Genomic DNA, 19,304 nt, shown 5'->3' on the forward strand with positions numbered 1-19,304 from the left:
AGGTGGCAGCAGCCTGGAGGGCTAAGGAAGGTTTCTCCAGAAGTAGGTGTCTGCTTTAAATCAACATCTAAAATATGGTATGTTTTTTTCTCATAGCCAGGATATAGTCCAGGAATCAAAATGTGAAAAGGGAGTAGTTCACTATCAGCTTAAGTAACCCCCCATTATTTTTGTCTATCTATCATCTATCTATCTATCTATCTATCTATCTATCTATCTATTTATTTATTTGTGTGATGTTTCCACTATCTTAAGTTCTGCTGGCAGAGAAGTTTTGGTTCCAGAGGGGAGAGTGCTCCTGCTACAAGCTACAACAAATATTCCATTAACTGGCAGCTCAGACGTCCCCCTGACCATGGACTTCAGATGCTCTTAAGCCAACAGGCTAAGAAAGAAATAATAGTGATAGTAGAGATCCAGATAGCCAAGGGGAAATTGGATTGCTTCTCCACAGTGGATCTAAGAAAGTTTATAATTTGAATGCAGGAGATTATTCATGGTTGTCAATTTGACTACATCTAGAATTAACTAAAAGCTAAAAATGGAGAGCACACATGTAAGGGATTTGTGCTTAATTTGAAGTAGGAAGATCCACTTCTAATCTGGATCTTGAGGCAGGAAGATACACTTTTAATTCTGATCATTTGATCTTGGAAAAGACATGCCTTTAATCTGGATCTTGAACAGGGAATACTTACCTGGCAGGGAGATACTGTGATGATGAAGGTGATTTGTCTAGGGTGAGGCTTACTATTGCACTCTGGATGTATTCTCACCATATGCTTTTATAGCATGATATAGAATAAATTTGGTCTTCAGCTTGAATAGCTTTGCATTCTCTCCACATTCCCCTCCTTCTCTCTTCCACTCTTCCCCACTTTCTCTCTCTCTTCTCCTCTTTACTTTACCACTTCTCTCTATCCTTCCCGCTCTTTCTTTTTTTCTTCCATGAGAGCCACTTTAGTGTATTGACATGTGACAATGCTGATAAGCCCTCATTTATCCCATCCTATACTGGCCATCACCTATCAACCTTAAAGCTCTTCCTGAATGGCGGCTGGAATTTGATAAAACAAAGAAAAAGGCAGGGAGAAGTTCTGCTAAATCCCACTGAACTACTGCCCTAAAGATTTGTGCTGAAATACTTAAGCAGTTCAATGCAGCCTTGGATTGTTTCTTTGTGGCAAAAGCTTACTGCTACATTTAGCAATGGATAAATCATCTTTAAAATACTGTCTGCAAGTGGCCAACTAGTTAGCATTAACAAAGAAAACCTTCCTTTCCTAGCATTCCATTTTCTTGTGGAGAGACCACACATTTTAGTAATTAGGGTCAACATTTAAATCCCTTTGTAATATTGAATTCATAAAGTAAGTTTTCAAAAATTCACAGAGAATCCCTGGGTAAATATATCAATTCATTTTTGAGGGGCCATATTCCCTTATACAACTTTCAAAGTTCTGTTGTTCTCTACTATTTTAATTTCTAATTTGCTTTGTTTAGAGTGTGTTTCACTCAGTGTTATTACTCTCTGGGGTTTGCTATAATTTTTAGAAAACCACTTCAGTTTTCTAAGTCTAGCTGTTGGTGTATAACCCCAGTTTGATTAAAACTCAATCAGCTTGTTAAGCCAGATGTGTATTTGTCCCATCATCCCACCCCTGTTTAAAGCATAGCTCTGTAGACATTACTGTCTTCCAATTAGGGTTTAGACGTTCCCAAGCTTTGGCTTGTCTCCAGCCTTTTGTAATAGCACTCTGAATTATGTCTGTGACACTTGTTATATTTTTAAGGGTAAACATCCTGTTCATTTATTCTATGGATTTCCATGAAGGACCTAGGGAGTATTCTGCCAGTTATTGTTATCTCTATCAACCCATAAGCTAATTGCAGGACCTCTTCTTTTAAAAAGACAACTTTGTTGCAATTACTGTTCTGCACACTCTGACCCATTATTTCATATTCTGACCCATTATGTAAATGAAAGAAAATTAAAACACACTCCAAAATATATAGCAAAGAGCATTGTGATGAAATAAAATGTTATATCTATAGCCTGAAATTTAAATATGGGCTAGTTCTTTGTCTAGGGAGAGTTTTTATGTGAAGCTCTTTAGAAATAGATATAATAGATAAGGACTTTATTTAACCAGAAGTGTTGAAGTGACTCCCTAGCCTGTGCCTTCCACTTGTTTATGCAATTGTGTTTTCAAGTCAATGACTTTATTCATCTGAAAATATCACCCTAGTGCTTTATCCCATCTACAAAGGAAACACAGTCAAGCTTCGCTCTGTGGTTGGTATAAATGTTTCAATCCCTGTAAAACCACCAAAAGAAACCGAAGAGACAGGGGAAGGAAGGTGAGATGGTCTCAGTCTCCTGCCTCTAAATAATTCTTTTTGATATATCAAGCATATAAGGCCTATCATTTTTGAGCTGCAAATTATATAAGCTAAGAATTGCATGGTTATATGTTAAATGAAATGCAATGAAAAGTACATTACATCAAGCAAAGATGTAATAATGTATATTTGTGGAATTCAAATTATGTCATAATATCTATTTGTAGACAATTAAGATTGCCTTGAAGAAAAAAAGGTTCTGTAAAATGTAGTAGAATATTATTTTAAGGTGTGTTGCTTTTGTTTATGTTGCATTTGTTTTACTCTGTGAAGCTGTGTTACTGTGCCTGTCTAAAACAGCTGATGGTCTAATAAAGAACTGGCCAATAGCAAGGCAGGAGAAAAGATAGGCGGGGCTGGCAGGCAGAGAGAATATATAGGAGAAATCTGGGAGGAAAAAAAAAAAAGAAGAAGAGATGGAGGAGTGAAGACAGATCTAGTAGCCAGAGAGAGAGGAGTACTCTAGGGGTCAGCCACCAAGCTACACAGCAAGCCAGAAGTAAGAGTAAGATACAGAAGTAAGAGAATGGGAAAAGTCCAGAGACAAAAGATAGATGGAATAATAGAAAGTTAAGAAAAGCTGGCTAGAAACTAAGCCAAGCTAAGGCTGGTCACTTGTAAGTAAGAATAAGTCCCTGTGAGTGATTTATTAGGAAGCTGATTGGCAGGCCCCCCAAAAGAGTAAAAGACAACCAACAACACTAAATTATAATTATAGAAAGAAAATTTATAACTGTATCTTATAGAGTTAAAATAGAAATTAACATCCAATTAACCTTATTTTAGGAAGTATCACAGAACAAATTCCTTGTTGTCCAGAACACATTTAATCAAACTTTATACAACATTAACATATAACACAGTGTTATACTGTGTAAAAAATTTGTCAAAATCTAATGATCATGGAACATTAATTTTAGTCATTCAAGGGAGAAAGTTTCATTTCCAGAAAATTATATTAAGATTGATGACAATGAGAAAGTACAGAAAGTGAACAACCCTTTTGTAAATCAGACCAAACTTAAAAGTTTTCCTTCTAGTTTCTATGAGGGACTTTATGTTTCAGGACCATTCTGGTTTTATATAATTTTGGATATTGCTATACCTCCAAAATTATTCTTTTGTTTAGGATTTTTTTTTTAGCTGTGGACTTGAGGCTTTTATGTGAGGTATGGGATTACTTCTAGTTTTGTGAAGAGTTGCTGGATGTTTCATGCAGATTACATTACGTCTATACATTTTCCTTATTATGACCACAGTGTCATTATATTGATTGCGTCCCATGTGTGCATGACCTCTCCAAGTTCTAGTTTCTTCTTCAGTTTATCCAGTGTTTTAAAGATGGCACAGTTAGAGAACATGTGACTCTGTTGTTTACCCTCAGATATATAGATAGATAGAGATATATTATTTTCTCACACACATACATATACATGTGCACATGTGTGTGTAGTGTGTGTGTGTATACCCACGATTGCTATGACTCATTATTAAACTTAATGAATTTTATTCTTTACACATGAATTATAGCTTTTTTATGTCATAGAGCATGAAGATTATTAGGAATACATAATATAGTCATAAATTTGAAATGTCTAAAACTCCCAGGTATACTGATTCATTTATTCCTTAATTTCAAAGAGCAACATGCCATTATTTGAAAACACTGAGAAACTTTCTTTTTTCATGCTTAGTTATAATTCTAAAATGTATTACTGTTGTTGAATAAAGGTACCTTTAACAAAAAAAATTAATAAGGAGAATCAGACAAATGCAAAAATTGAAATAGAAATCAGTATAATGGTTTTTATAGTAAAAATACTACCCCAATAACAATAATAATTAAGATGGGAAAACATATGAAACAAGGAAATGCTGGAACAGCTTCTTCTTGGTGCCAAGGTTGGGGACCACCAATTGCCAGAGTTGAGTCACTGTGTCTTTTATACCATTTGGGACAATACTGAGCCTTGACTGGGCAAGCACTAAAAGTCTGGCAGAAGTGTCTACACATTTAGTAGCTCTCATCGTCTGTGTTTCAAGAGTGTTTACTGGCCACACTTACCTAGCAGTCTGTGAATGAGGCATGCTTCCCATATTCCTGAGACTCTCCAGTTTGTAACTTTTGGGTGGCTAATAATTTAATCCTGGGATATATAGTGGATTGAATGAGAATGACCCCCGTAGACTTAAATGTTTGAGTACTTGGTCCCTATTTAGCATAACTATTTGGAAAGGATTCGAGTTTTGGCCTTTTGGAGGAAGTGGGTCTCTAGGGATGAGAGTTGAGGTTTAAAAGCCCATCTGCCCCCCACCTCCCTTTCTCTCCCTCTCTCCTTACCTCTCCATACCTGCGACCTACAGATCAGAATGTAAAGATCTAAGCTACTGCTCCAGTGCCATGCCTGTGTGCTTCCCTGAAGATGTTGAACTGTCCCTCCAAAACTGTAAGCAAGCTGCCAATTAAGGAAAAGCTGCCTTTTCCTTTATAAGAGTTGCCTTGGTCATGGTATCTTTTAACTGCCAGTAACTAAGACAGATGCTGGTAATAGGGGCACAGGTATTGCTGTGACCGGCCTGGCCATGCTGCTGTTTGGAGGAATATTGTTGAAGAATTGGGAATTTTGGAAAGGAAAAGTGATTGAATGCTCTGTGTATGGCTTAATGGATCATCCTAGTAGGAACCAGAAGACTACTTTGCTGAGAGCAATGTGAGCTCAGGGACTAATTTAAGAAGTTTCAGAGGGAAGGGATATTATCAGCTGGCCTATAGACCATTTTTGTGACAGTTTGGCAAAGAATGTGCCTGTTTTTTGCCCTGCTCTTACAAATCTGCCAGGGGCTAAATTGAAGACTCTTGGACTGACATCATTGGCAAAGGAAATGTCAAGACAACCTAGGATTGACTGTCATGACAGATGACAGATAGTTATTAGTGATCACTTTTATGCAGATCTACAATGAAAGGAGCAAGCAGGGCAAAGAGAAATGTATAATATACAGTTTGAGGATCAAATAGGACCAAGAAATGTAACTTTGCAGCTAAGTCCTGTGAGCAGATGAAAAGCTTTAAGAAAGACCTGAAGCTGAATGGAATAAAGGGAGTGGTAGCTTCAAGGTGAGACCCCAACCAATTAATCCCACATCCCATGAAAGGAAAAGGCACTAGAGATTCCCTAGACCTAGACAAAAGTAATAATGTTATGCCAATGTAATTCAAGGAGGGGCTCAGTTTCCAGCCTCAGTTAGCAGAATTTGAGAGCTTCATCCACATAGTTCTGACTTTTAGAGTCAAGGATATAAGAAAGGGGTTCTGTAATCTTTCTTTGCAATTATGGAAAGCCACTGAGGCTAGGTGTATGGCAGAGGAGTCCTTGCATAGAGGCTTGGAGAGACCATTGTGTGAAGCTATGAAGGTAGTGCCTGGGTGGTGTTGGAGATGCCAGGGCCAGGGAATGCTTGCCAAGGAGAGATGCAGATAGATATGGAACCAGTGAAAGAGAACATACTTATGTTATAGTCACTATAGCTGGATAGAGTGGGCGATCTGAAGAGCACTGTGACATCAGATTGAGAGATGCAGAATTTGGGGTTTGTCCTGCTTTGTTTTGTTCTTGCTTTGGTCCAGCATGTCCTCACTATGCTCCCTTTTCTCCCTTTTGGAATAGTAATGCATATTCTGTGACATTGTATGGTAGAAGTATATGATGTGCTTTTTATTTTTAAGGGCATTGCAATTAGGTGATTTCCTTGAGTCTCAGAAGAGACTTTGGATTTTGATATAGTATTGAGATTGTGAAGAACTATAGGAACTTTTGAAGTTGGACTGAAAGTGTTTTGCATTATGATATGACTACAGGCCTATGGAGTTCAGGGAATAGTAGTATTTGGTTATTTGAATAAGAATGGACACGATTAACTCATTTATTTGAATGTTTAGTGCCCAGTTAGTAGAACTGCCTGGGAATGACTAGAGGTGCCTTGTTGGAGGAGGTGTCTCTCTGGGGTGAACTTTGAGGTTTAAAAAGCCAGCACAGTCTCTCCCTCCCCCATTTTTTTCCTGCTTCCTTCTGAGGATATAAAACTCACAGCTACTGCTCAGTACTATGCCCATCTCTTTCCCACCAGGAAGGTCATGGACTAACCTCTAAAACTACCAGTAAACTCCCGAATTAATTGCTTTCTTTTATGTGACTTGTCTTGGTCATGGTATGTCTACACAGTAATACAATGCTAACTATGACAGACTATCTTTGAATGCTTTGAGAACAGCTGAAGCAAAATATACTCTTATAATCTGCATAGGTAGGCCCTGTCTCCCTACTTGCAAAACGTGATCCTCATCAAACTTCTGGCTAGAAGAATAAGTCCATGGAAGTCAGATGCTCTATTGAAGTTCCTAAGTTCTCATTTTCTAATCCAGTGAACCTTGTGGCAGAGGAGTCTCACTGAGGGTGGGCCAACCATTGACCTCAGTTTGGAGGTTATTAGGCTCTGCAATTATTCTTAGGTAATGGGTTAGGCTCCCAGACACTGAAGGCAGGGATACCACTTACCTTACCATGTGTGCCAAGCTTCTTGCTATCAAAAATCTCTTCGCTTTCTTCTCCACAGTTGCCTTCTGCATCTCTAAACCTAAAATGTTCCTTATTACCAGTCTTCCAGTGTAGTTCATTTTTAAAATGGAAGTTCTATCGCAAGAGAGTGCCCAAGCACAGCCTTCTGAGACTACAGGGAGTAGAAGAAGACATTGTCGCCGGGCGGTGGTAGTGCACGCCTGTAATCCCAGCACTTGGGAGGCAGAGCCAGGTGGATCTCTGTGAGTTCGAGGCCAGCCTGGGCTACCAAGTGAGCTCCAGGAAAAGGAACAAAGCTACACAGAGAAACCCTGTCAAGAACCCCACACACACACACACAAAAGAGAAGAAGACATTCTCTACTGATAACCCATCATGATGGAAGAATAACTACTCACTTAAAAACTTATCAATTAAACTTATGAGACTACAAGATTGTCCTGAGTGCACTGTTGAAGGCTGTCTGCCTTAACTTTCAGATAAAGCTCTTGACTTTGGATTCCTGTCCCACATCTGGCCATGGGGGGAGCTATGTGCTTTGTATTTTTCCTTGTATTCTACTTTCTTATGCCATACATTTTTCAGCCATCTTATCACTCTTTTTGTAGTATCTGGTTATCTTCCAACCATCTCTCTTTGATATAAAATCTAGATTTGGAATCACGACTTTTGTTCTGCATATCACATACAAACATGTTCTAATTTGTGTAAAAAATGCTGGTTTCCCATACATTGCTTTTTAAATGAATATCTGTTCCATTTATGAAAAAAATATAACTAAATGCCATTTTACAAACCACTAGATAATCTAAATTCACACTCTTTAATTCATATATGCAATACACAACTAAATTTAGCTGGTGAGATTTCCCTTTAATTCTCAACTGTATTCGTTTGATATATGTTTTTTAAAAAAGAAATAAAGAAAAGAAACAAAGAGGCGAAGAGAGAACAAACTTTCTAAAGGCTCTATCTATCATTTCATATAATCCCCAACACTCTTAACAAATATGTTACTCCATTAGCTTCATTGGATATAATAATGGGCATATATTTTGCTTAATCAAGTCATTGTCAGTTGTTAGATATAATTTGTTTTTATATGAGCCTTTCTGATCATAACCCTAAGTTTCAACAAAGTATGGAATGCCGTTATACCACTAGTAATGACTAAAAGGAAAATATTGTGCTTCATTTATGAATGGCAAAAATTTTTAAGAGAGAATGTTTTACTTTGATTTTTTGTTAAAATATACCATTTATATCACAGAATCTCATCCACTTTTACTACTAATTTTGAAGTATAGACATACATAACAAGTTGATTTAAGAGAAAGTTTTCTGAATAAAATTAAGACTGAATTTGCAAAAATCATGTTTATTTCATAAAAGAAAATATGGCTTTGTGATAAAATCATTCTGTGGATGACCTAGAATATCAGTTTTGACAAAAATGTTCAAAAACATCCACTGTTGGTTTTAAATAGACCTGGTGAAAATATCTACAGAAGCAGGATTACATTGTCCATATTCTTTTCTGGACAGTTCTAGTGCAGAGTCTGAATTGTTTTTATAAGATGATATTTCTCTTTTGCAACCATATCTTCTGTAGGATGGTTTTGATATCAAGAACAATGAGAATTTCCCTCCAGAGAAAATTTACCTCACATCAGCCTAATGAAGAGACATAGATCTAAATCCACTGCTACTGTTCATCATTGATACTTTTATTCCTTGCAATAGGATACTTAAGAAATACATATCATTGATGATAAAGTCAGTTGTTTTGTTCTTATAATTATTCTTAACTAATAATATATTAAATATGTAGGCACATATACCATTTAATATAGATTTTTGCCAAAACTGCTATGAAAAAATTAGTGGTATAGTATAACCAAGGTTACTATTTCTTTATTTTCTTCAAATATAATATTCAAGTGTTCAGATACAGGAATGAACTAGTCTGATACTCATATTTAAAAAACCTAATGGTTCTCCCTTTCTTCAAATAAACATTGGAAATATATTATCAGGAAAAGAATATATTTAAAAACTCACATATATGCATATATTTATGTATGAGTATGAGAATGTCTCTATATGTAGTTAGTAATCATTTAATTTCTTCATATGAATAATTCAAGTATTACACAACATAGCCTCATGCATAAGTCAGGTCTTATTCACATCCTAAAGGAAGTTAATTGCCAGAAAATGCTAAGAAGAATTAAATCAACTGGCCTCTCTCTTTTACACTAACCTTATGTAATGAGTTAAATTGTTAATGCAAATTAAAAACAGCTCCAAGCCAGCATTCATTTTTAAAATGTGTTATATATGTTGAGACTTCTATACAATGCTAACCATGTGAGAATTATCACTATTGAACCAACAAGATGTGTCCATGATAAAAGCTAATATGGAATTAAACACTAACTGATACATGAAAAGAAGCTATGGGGGGGGGAGAAGAAGGAAAGTATAATTTTATTTTTTAAAAAGCAGGTTTAAGATAGGATTATTATGGATTACTCAGTCACTGGATGTCACAGAAGGCCAGTCATGTGAGGAGAACAGGAGTGTATGATTAGACCAGATTTTGAGGGATAAAATAGAGAAGTACAACGGAGAATTCTTTCATACAAAGTGAAATGATGAACTTTTATTACTTCTATCTTTAAACTTCATTTTTTTAAAGATAAAATGATGAAGTGCACTTCTTTTTTAAAGAATGAAATTCCAATAATGAGTTAGAAATAGAATTTATTGTATGAAATAAGGAATGTGTTACATTATACAATAATTTTGTCATAAACCATGAATAAAATGATATAAGGTAAGTGGTCCAAAGTTAAGCAAGATCATTCTAAAAGTATCTAACAGGAATCTTTTGAGTAAGTGGAAAATATAGCCCCATGAGTTCCCTATTTTTTTTTATGGAGACTGGTAGTAAAAATGATAATAGATAAGACCAAATACAAAGAATTAAGGAAAAATATATGTCAGCAAATCAAAAATGAGTCAGACAGCATTAAATACAATGAGTTAATTACTAGTTAATAAGGGTGACTGTGTGTGTGTTTGTGTGTGTGTGTGTGTGTGTGTGTGTGTGTGTGTGTGTGTGTGCCTGTGCCTGTGTATATGTGGATAAGTCTTCCCATAAGACAATCAAAAAGTATCATGAAGATCCTGTTATTAATTCTGAAAAAAATAGCAGATCTCCAAATTTTCAATTTTTCTTTAATCTTATTAATCTTTCTGTTTTAAACATATGAAATAATTAAGTCGCTGGTTTTACCATCCCCATATTTTGGACAGTTTTGTTTTCTCCTTTTTTCTAGTGAATGTACAAATAGAATAGTGTGACAGGGACTGAACAATCAAGCCACTCGGAAGATAATTGATTCTATTATACTTTAAAAATTGAGACTATATTTATGACCTTGTCAATTACTATATTATAACAAGAGTATGGAGAGAAGATGTTCTATGGCATATTTTTAAGTTACATACATGAATTAAAGGTTGTCTAAAGAACAATTTATGAAACAAAATCAGTTAAGGATGAAAACATTGGTTATGCAGTGGTCCTCAACTTTGCTAATGCTGTGACCCTTTAATACAGTTCCTTATGTTGTGATGACCATGAGCCATCAAATAACTTTGTTGCTACTTCATAACTTTAGTTTTACTACTACTGTGAAATGTAATATAAATATCTGTGTTTTCTGATGATCTTAGGTGATCCCTGTGAAAGGGTCACTCAACCCCCAAAAGGGTCATGAACTACAGGTTGAGAACCACTGTTATAGAGAATGGGAACACAGGATGAAAGCTTAGTTCAAGAGTGAAATATCATGATATATGATAATACTGATTCTCACAATATTTTCAAAATTTTGTTCGTAAAAATAACTGACATTTCAATAATTGAAAAGGAAACTATTCAGTGGTTCATAAATGAGGGTAAGAAATGACTGGTCCAAGAATAACTTTTGAGAAGTGGTGTCTTTTCTTGGAGCAAAAAGTTTTATCTTAAATGATTCCATTGAATTCAATTTGATTACAACAAGAATCCAGTGCATAATAAAAGGTGTGAAACATGAGAAATATCTGTGGATCAAATAAAAGACAATGTCTGAGGTGTGCTGTCATATATTACTAATACTTCTATGCAAAGATAAGCCTACATGAATATTCGTTTTCCTTGATTTTTAGGTATGAGCTTCTTTTCATAGAAAATTAGACAGTATAAAGATGATTGTTCTTTAGATAAAGCTGAGCATGACACAAAATTCTGCTCTACTACTGAACCCCTGGGACAGAGCTGCGAACCACATATAGATCAATTTTTCTGTTGAAGAGCTATAGGGGAAGCCGGGCAGTGATGGCACATGCCTTTAATCCCAGCACTCAAGAGGCAGAGGCAGTTGAAGGTCTACAGAGTGAGATCCAGGACAGGCACCAAAACTACACAAAGAAACCCTGTCTAGAAACACCCCCACCAAAAAAAAAAAAAAAAAAAGAAAAAGAACTATAGGGGAAAATGTCATCAGAGGAAAGCTACTATGGATGGTATTAGATGTCTCCCTATTACTGCCATCATTATTGGTAGATTAAAATAAAATATTTATAATACCTTTGATTTATTTTGAGATTATGATATAATTATATAATTCCCTCCCATGCCCTTCCTTGCTCTTTCAAATTCATGACCTCTTTTTATCATTAATTGATTTTGCATGTATCTATGTATATGTAGAAACATATACATTCCTAAAAATAACCTGCTCAGTCTCAGTCTGTATAATGTTACTTGCACTTTTTTGTACTTGTTTTCAGAACTGACTATTTGTTATTGGATAGCAATTGAGGTGCTCTTCCCTAGGGATGACTAGTTTTCTCCCTCACAGCATTCTTTTTTTTTTTATTTATTATATTTGTGTTTTAAGTTTACACATCAGCCATGGGTTCCCCTGTCCTTAACCCTCCTGCCCCCACCCCCAGCTTTCCCCCAGCCCCTCTCCTCCATTCCCATCTCCTCGAGGGCCAAGACTCCCCTGGGGATTCATTTAAACCTGGTGGATTCAGTACAGGCAGGTCCAGTCCCCTCCTTCCAGGCTGAGCAAAGTGTCCCTGTGTAAGCCCAAGGTTCCAAACAGCCAGCTCATGCACTAAGGACAGGTCCTGGTCCCACTGCCTGGGTGCCTCCCAAACAGTTCAAGCTATTCAATTGTCTCACTTATCCAGAGGGCCAAACACCCTAGCAGTCGTGCTGGAACTCTCATCCAATAACTGATGGAAGTGGATGCAGAGATCCTCGGCCAGGCCCCAGGTGGAGTTCCAGGAGTCCAATTGTCGAGAAAGAGGAGGGACTATAAGAGTGTGAGTTGTTGAGACCAAGATTGGAAAAGCACAGGGACAAATAGCCTCACAGCATTCTTTACTTGCCTGTAGTTCTTTGTCTAAAGTTGGACCATCCTGAGCTTTTTCCCACCCATATTAGGATGATTTCTCTCACACACAGTGTCTATTGGTATTGTCCTTGTTCAGCTCATGTTTGGGCAGTCATATTAATGAGACTTTATTGTGTACCTGTGGTGATATTTTATTTGTGCTTTAACAAATAAAACTTACCTGGGGATCAGAGGCCAGCCACTGAATTAGACATAGAGGCCAGGCAGTCGTGGCATACACTTTTAATCCTATCACTCAGGAGGCAGAGACCCTAGATCTCTGTGAGTTCCAGGCCATACTGGGAACAGAGCCAGGCATGGTGGCACATGCCTTTTATCCCAGCACTTGAGATCTCATGCCTTTGCTACCAAGTATTTGGGAAGCATACACATCTTTAATCCCAGGAAGATGGCAGGGCACAGAAAGGTAAATAGCAAGTCTCACTCTAGGGGCTGAAGTGTAGGTAAGGTGAGGTTGGCTGTGGCTTGTTCTGTTTCTCTGATCTTCCAGCGTTCACCCCAATATCTGGCTCCAGATGTTTTTTATTAATAAATTCATGTTACATGTGCCTTAAAATCATTCTAACCTCTTCCTCATGTTTCCTGAGCTTTGGATACAAAAGATGTTTTGTGAATATATGCCTAACAGCTGTGCTTCACAATTCAACAATAAATTGTGATTAATTTATTGTTTTTCTGTAATGATTTCCTCCATCTGTTGCATAGGGATGTTACCTTGATAAGGGGTGAGAAGTACACTTATCAACAGGTAAAAGAACAAATATCTAGCTTTCATGGTACCAAAAGGTTCCATGCAAACTCCTAAGAAAGAGAAGCAACCAGCAACCCTATCAGTCTATGATATTTATGAACCAAAATAATGACCAGCATAGCAGAAATATCCTAAGGTGCAGTACGATAATGGCACATGTACCTTAGTGGGGACCAATAGCTTTCCAATTGGACTTAAGGCTTGCTCAACAAGAAAGAAATAATGTCTGGCACTGGAAACCCATTCATTTACCCAAGGGTAGTAAATTCATGGATCTTGGTGGAGAATCTACAACCACCACTTTATTAAAAATAAGGTTTTGGCGATCAGACATATTACCAGTCAGAGAAAAGAAGTTATGCAGAGTTAGGTTGGAATGGAGATTAAGAAAACCTTAGCTTATGAAATAGATTTATAAACCTGGAATCTTGTTTCTAACAATTGTCTTTTTATTTGATTACATATATTATTTGATTTATATGTAACTCAGTTTTCTCCTTACTAAAATGGGTTTAGCACTGCATCATCATCTATTATGGGAATAGGCTCTGTAGCAGATGAAACTCTCAGTAAATGTTGACTTTTGTAATCCCCACCTCAGTTTAACACTCTATAGTTTCTCTGTGGGTCATAAGAGATTCTAGGAGCAACAAGATCCTGATAAGTCACCATAAACTTCAACTTCCTTCAGTCACTTTTTGTCTTACACCACAAATAATGGTTAATAATGTCTGTCTGGTATTCTAGAACTGAAAAGCACCTGCTAGAAACTATGAGTCAGCTAAGTTCATTTTCTTGAGGATTGTACTTAATATATTCAAGACATAAAGTTTCCTTCTGTAAATACCTGAAATGGGATTTATTTTAGCAGATATTAAATATGTCAGTGAATCACAAAAGAAATGTTGGGAGAGCCTCATGGAACTTTGAATGAACATGGGATTTAGAAAAGACTGGGGCAATCCTGCTCACTGACTTGTAGGCTTGAATAACATTTATTCTTAGGAGCTGGAGTTTTCCTACTGAAATGAACAATAGCCATGCAACACTTCTATCTAGTCAGTACCACCACTTTATAAAGTAAGGACAAACAGACACCTCCTCTTTTTCCTTATTGCCTGATGGCTAACACCATATCAACTTCAAGTTTATCCTTCAAATTTCAGGGATTTTCATAAACAGGAGGCTAGAGGATATCTGAATTTTCATTATGCATTCCAGATATTTATGAATCAACATACATTTATATAGCCATAACTGTATGCCAGACACACAAACACAAACACAAACATCCCAGTTATCAGAGGGATGGAGTCTAGCTCTCACAGAGTTTAAATGTAGTGAGGTACATTAATAACTGAGAAATGAGAAATAAACCATAAAATTGAAAAGGCATGTAAGTGATCTTTGGAAAATAAAGTAAGGTTAAAAAACTACTGGAAGAAGATGGCTGTGTAAGTCCAAACAGTTCAGTAAGGCTTCTTTGAGAAGGTGGCATTTGCAGCATCTATGACTTTTAGAATTTTCAAGTCATAAGATTTGGCTATGCTTGACATTTCTGAAGAAGGAAATGGAAAGCTGTATTAAATCTCTTCATGCTACCATAATAGAGTATCATAGACTTGGTAGGCTAAACAACAGAAATTTATTCTCCAAGTTCAAGATTTGATTGTTCAGTATAGAATTTATTTGTAGGCATTTTCTCATGCTTATAGGCTTTCCATCATGTGCTTACATGAATTTTTCTGCTACAGTGTGTGTGTGTGTGTGTGTGTGTGTGTGTGTGTGTGTGTGTGTAAATTTAAATTTGTGCTCTGTTTCCTGAGATCATGTCTACTATTCAACTGATTAACAGGACTTAGAAGCCCTGACATGCATGATGGCTTTTGAAAAATGTAAAGCCAGCAGCCCAGTACTGCATTAGAGTTCTTCTAGTATGATTACATTTTACTTTACTTTCCTCCTAAAGGCCCTATTTCCAAAAATACTCATATAGGGGTGGGGAATTTCAATCTCAATACATGCATTTGGAAAGGAGGCACAAATCAATCTCATAGCAGCTAGGAAAGCATAATTTATGTTAAAGGGATTAATACAAAAACAGTAAACCAGAGAGAGACTCTTCATCTGAAGTCACCTAAGGTACTCTAAGGAGTTGGCTTTTTTTATCCTGAGTAATCTGAATAGGTTGAAGAATTTTAAAGGATAATAACAAAATTACAAAATTATTTCCCAAAAAACACTATGATAACCCTGAAATATTCACTATAAAAAGGAAAAAGTAGCTATCATACAAGGTTATAACCAATAAGATACATGTGTAGACATGTGAAAGGTGATTTCTTAGGGATTGCCTCATACAAGTATGGTATCTGAGAAATCCCACGGCAGACTATATGATACTAACTCTGGAACACAAATTGTGTGGATCAGCTCAAGTTTAAAGGCCTCAGAGCTGAAAAAACCTCAGGTGCTATTCTTAGGTTAAGGCAGGAAAAAGATGAACCAGAGGGACTACTGATGGAGTTCTAGATGGCTAAGACAGGAGGTGAAGGGTCAGGAGAGTACAGTTTAAATTCTGTGTTTGTGCCTTTCTTGTCCCTGTCCTATAGGATGGTGCCCATGCTCATTGAGGATGGTTATTCTACCTAGTCCACTAGATTAGTATGAGAGCCATCACACAAACTATTCTATAGATTTGTAGGAATTTTTAATGTTTCAGAATACTATGTAAAATTAACTTTTATAAAAGTAAAGAATCCAACTGAAAGAATACCCATTGTTGTTGTTGTTGTTTTTTTCTCTTTTGGGGGGCCTACCACCCAAGTTCCAAATAAATCACACATAGAATCTTATTATTACTTATAAATGTACAACCTTAGTTTGGTTTGTTTCTTGCAAGCTTTTCTTAGGTTTAAATTATTCTATCTACCTTTTGCCTCTGGGCTTTTTCCTTTTCTTCTGTATATCTTACTTTCACTCTTCCTCCATGGCTGCCTGGGTGGCTGGGTGGCTGGGTGGCTGGGTGGCTGGCCCCTAGCATCCTCCTCTCTGTGTTCTCTTGCTCTTTCTTCCTCTCCTCCCAGATTTTTCCTTCTATTTATTATCTCTGCCTGCCAGCCCCACCTATAGTTTCTCCTGCCTTGCTCTTGGCTGTTCAGCTCTTTATTAGACCAATCAGCTGTTTTAGACAGTAACACAGTTTCAGAGTTAAACACATGCAACCTAAAAGAATGCAACACATTTTTGTATCATTAAAACAAATGTTCCACAGCATAAACAAATGTAACACATCTTAAAATAATTTTCTGCAACAACTACTCACAGTCAAAAATATAATTTGAATGAATATTACTGAGACAATGGCATACATGAGTTGGATGTGTAGTAAGACAGAGCCAGCAGGTGTTGGATCATAAAGTGGCTAGAATAGAATTGTAAGGCAAACAGAATCATAAAACATGACTAAACATTAGTTTTAGTTACTGGTTGAGTGTAAGCATCATTTCCTGAAATGGAAAAGATTAACAGGAAGTCATTTTAGGTTGTACTAAATCTAGAGTTTTGAGATGGATTTATTGCATTGCCTTCACAGATATACAAATAAATTATCAAATTGGCAACTAGTCTTAAATCTCCAGCCAAGTGGAAACTGATGTTAACAACACAAGTGAGATATTCGTATATGTGAGCAATATTTAGATCTAATGAACCAAAAATGATTATCAAGGGTTTACATTTATTTTGAAACAAAACTGGATTTTAACATTAGGCCTTTGAGCATAATAGTCAGATGTCCTGCACCAGAGGATACTCTACCAAAGTAAATCAGAGGTGGCTGTAGACACCAAAAGTGGAGTGTGGTTTTGTGGTAGTTGAGAAAAACTTCCAAGAAGGAAACAATGTGAGATGACGCTGTAAAGGGGTTGGGAGGAATAGCAGATATGTCCTAGATCTGGTTACATGGGGTGTGGTAGTTTGAATAGGGATGGACCCTGTAGACTCATGTGTTTGAATTCTTAGCCCAAAGGGAGTGGCACTATTAGGAGGTGTGGTCTTGTTGGAGGAAGTGTGGAAGTGTGCCTCTTTGGTGGCAAGCTTTGAGTTCTCATATATGCTCAAGCTACACCCAGTACACAGTTGTTTCTAATGCCTGTGGAATAATATAGAACTCTCAGATCCTTCTCCAGCACCACTTCTGCCTGCACACTGCCATGAAGATAATGGACTAAATCTTTGAAACTATAAACCAGCCCCAACTTTATAAGAGTGGCATCGGTCATAGTGTCTCTTCGTATCAATAGGAACACTAAGAGAAGTTGGTACCAGGTACATGGGTATTGCTGTGATAGGCCAGACCATATTTTTGTTTGAAGGAATGTGGGCTTTGGGACTGTGGATTAGAAAAGCAGTTGACCACTTTAAGTGGGGCTTAATGGGTCATCTTAGTAAGAACATGGAAGATAGTGATACTGAGGATGATTTGAACTATAGAGTCCTGACTCAAGAGGTTTCAGAAAAGAAAAATGTTAGTATGTGACCTGTCTTGTGAAACTTGAGAATTTGACTGCTTTTTGCCCTTGTCTGAAAAATCTGCCTGAGGCTAAAGTGAAGAGGTTTGGAATAATTCCATTGGCAGAGGAAATCTCAACCTAGTATTGACTCTGTTGTGTAGTTATTAGTGTTTACTCTTATGAAGATCTATAATGAAAAGGAGCAAGCTGAGCAAGAAAAAAATAAAAAGCAGTTCAAGAAGAAAAGTACCCCAGGAAGTGGAATGGAGCTAAACCATCTAATGAAGGAAATAAACAAGTTAAAGGAAAGCCTGATGTTAAATGGAATAAAGGGAATGGTGATCTCAGGGCAAGAAAACACCAAGCTAAGCTTCCATCTTGTGAAAAAGAATTAAAGAATAGTTTAGGTCTAGGTGTGGGAGTACAAACCTTTAATCCCAGCACTGAGGAAACAGGAGCATGTAGATCTCTGAGTTCAAGGCCAGCGCCAGGTGTACTGATAAATTTCTAGGACAACCAACCTTAGATAGTGAAGAAAACCATGGAAAACTGTCAGGCTGACTGACAAGTAGGACAGAGGCAGGACTGGTCCAGCTGCTCTCTCCCTGGGGCTGAGTAGGATGGTGAGTATCAATGGTCCAGATCTACCCTGTCCACAGGAGAGAAGTACACTGAGCTGGGAGTCTTGTCAAAGCAGGAACTTGTTTTATTGCATCAGGAGTGGACTTATATAGGTCAGGGTGATGGGGGGATGGGGTGAGTATAGCATGCCAATGAGATGATGCCATCTCAGCAGTTACTAGGCAGAGGCGATTCTAGGTCAGGTAGAGCATCTGAAGACAGATTGCCAAACTTGAGCTAGGCTTGGGAAGTTACACTGAGCCTCATGCCAAGTATAAGAAACTACTAGTGCCTAATTCCATAGCAATCTAATCTCACATCACATCTTAGTTGTGCTGAAGTAAAGTGAGGAGCTTGGATATATTTCTAAAGATTGGGTCATTTTTAAAGTGGTCTTCAGATAATCAGAGTAGGTTAAAAACATTAAGAGTCAACACTGCAGAAGTTAATTCCATATATGTGAAGAAGTCTGAAGAAATATAATCTGGAAGAAAATTAGTTCTTATTTACTATTGATTAACTTTAGTTGCATTTTTGTAGAAAATACTACAAAGTGATTCTGTCCTTCTGAGATAGCCAGCATAAAGAGAGATGAACCAATGATTCAGGGTGAAAAGGAAACAAGGGCAGGAAAGGAAGTCCCTGAGGTTGGGAGGAACTACTGAATGAGGGAGGTTGTGTGTCCTCTGTTACCATGGATGGGAATTGATATTTTCCTTCTCTGGAAGAATTATCTTGGCTGTTTTAGAGTGTGATTCTGAGTGGAAAAAATGAAGGTATGAAGAAAACTCTGAAATTTCTATTAGCAATATTTGAAAATTGTTTTCAATTTCAAATAATTTTTATATTCTAAAGAATTACAAAATAATTCCTTAGATATGTTTGTGCTTTAACCAAGTCTCAGTTCCCCTAGAAACATCATGTTTGGGCCATGATAGTCCAGAGTGTGGACAAAGTA

The 19,304-nt window shown here is 37.0% G+C and overlaps 1 protein-coding gene and 1 pseudogene across 4 annotated transcripts in view; both read left to right on the plus strand.

The window, feature by feature from the left end:
• Galnt13 (polypeptide N-acetylgalactosaminyltransferase 13) overlaps positions 1–19,304 on the plus strand; it is a 597,204-nt gene that overhangs the window by 483,313 nt on the left and 94,587 nt on the right. The gene's annotated exons all lie outside the window — the stretch shown is intronic.
• LOC118583332 lies at positions 691–832 on the plus strand (annotated as a pseudogene).

The sequence above is a fragment of the Onychomys torridus genome, chromosome 4 (assembly GCF_903995425.1).
Source record: "Onychomys torridus chromosome 4, mOncTor1.1, whole genome shotgun sequence".
Classification (NCBI taxonomy): domain Eukaryota; kingdom Metazoa; phylum Chordata; class Mammalia; order Rodentia; family Cricetidae; genus Onychomys; species Onychomys torridus.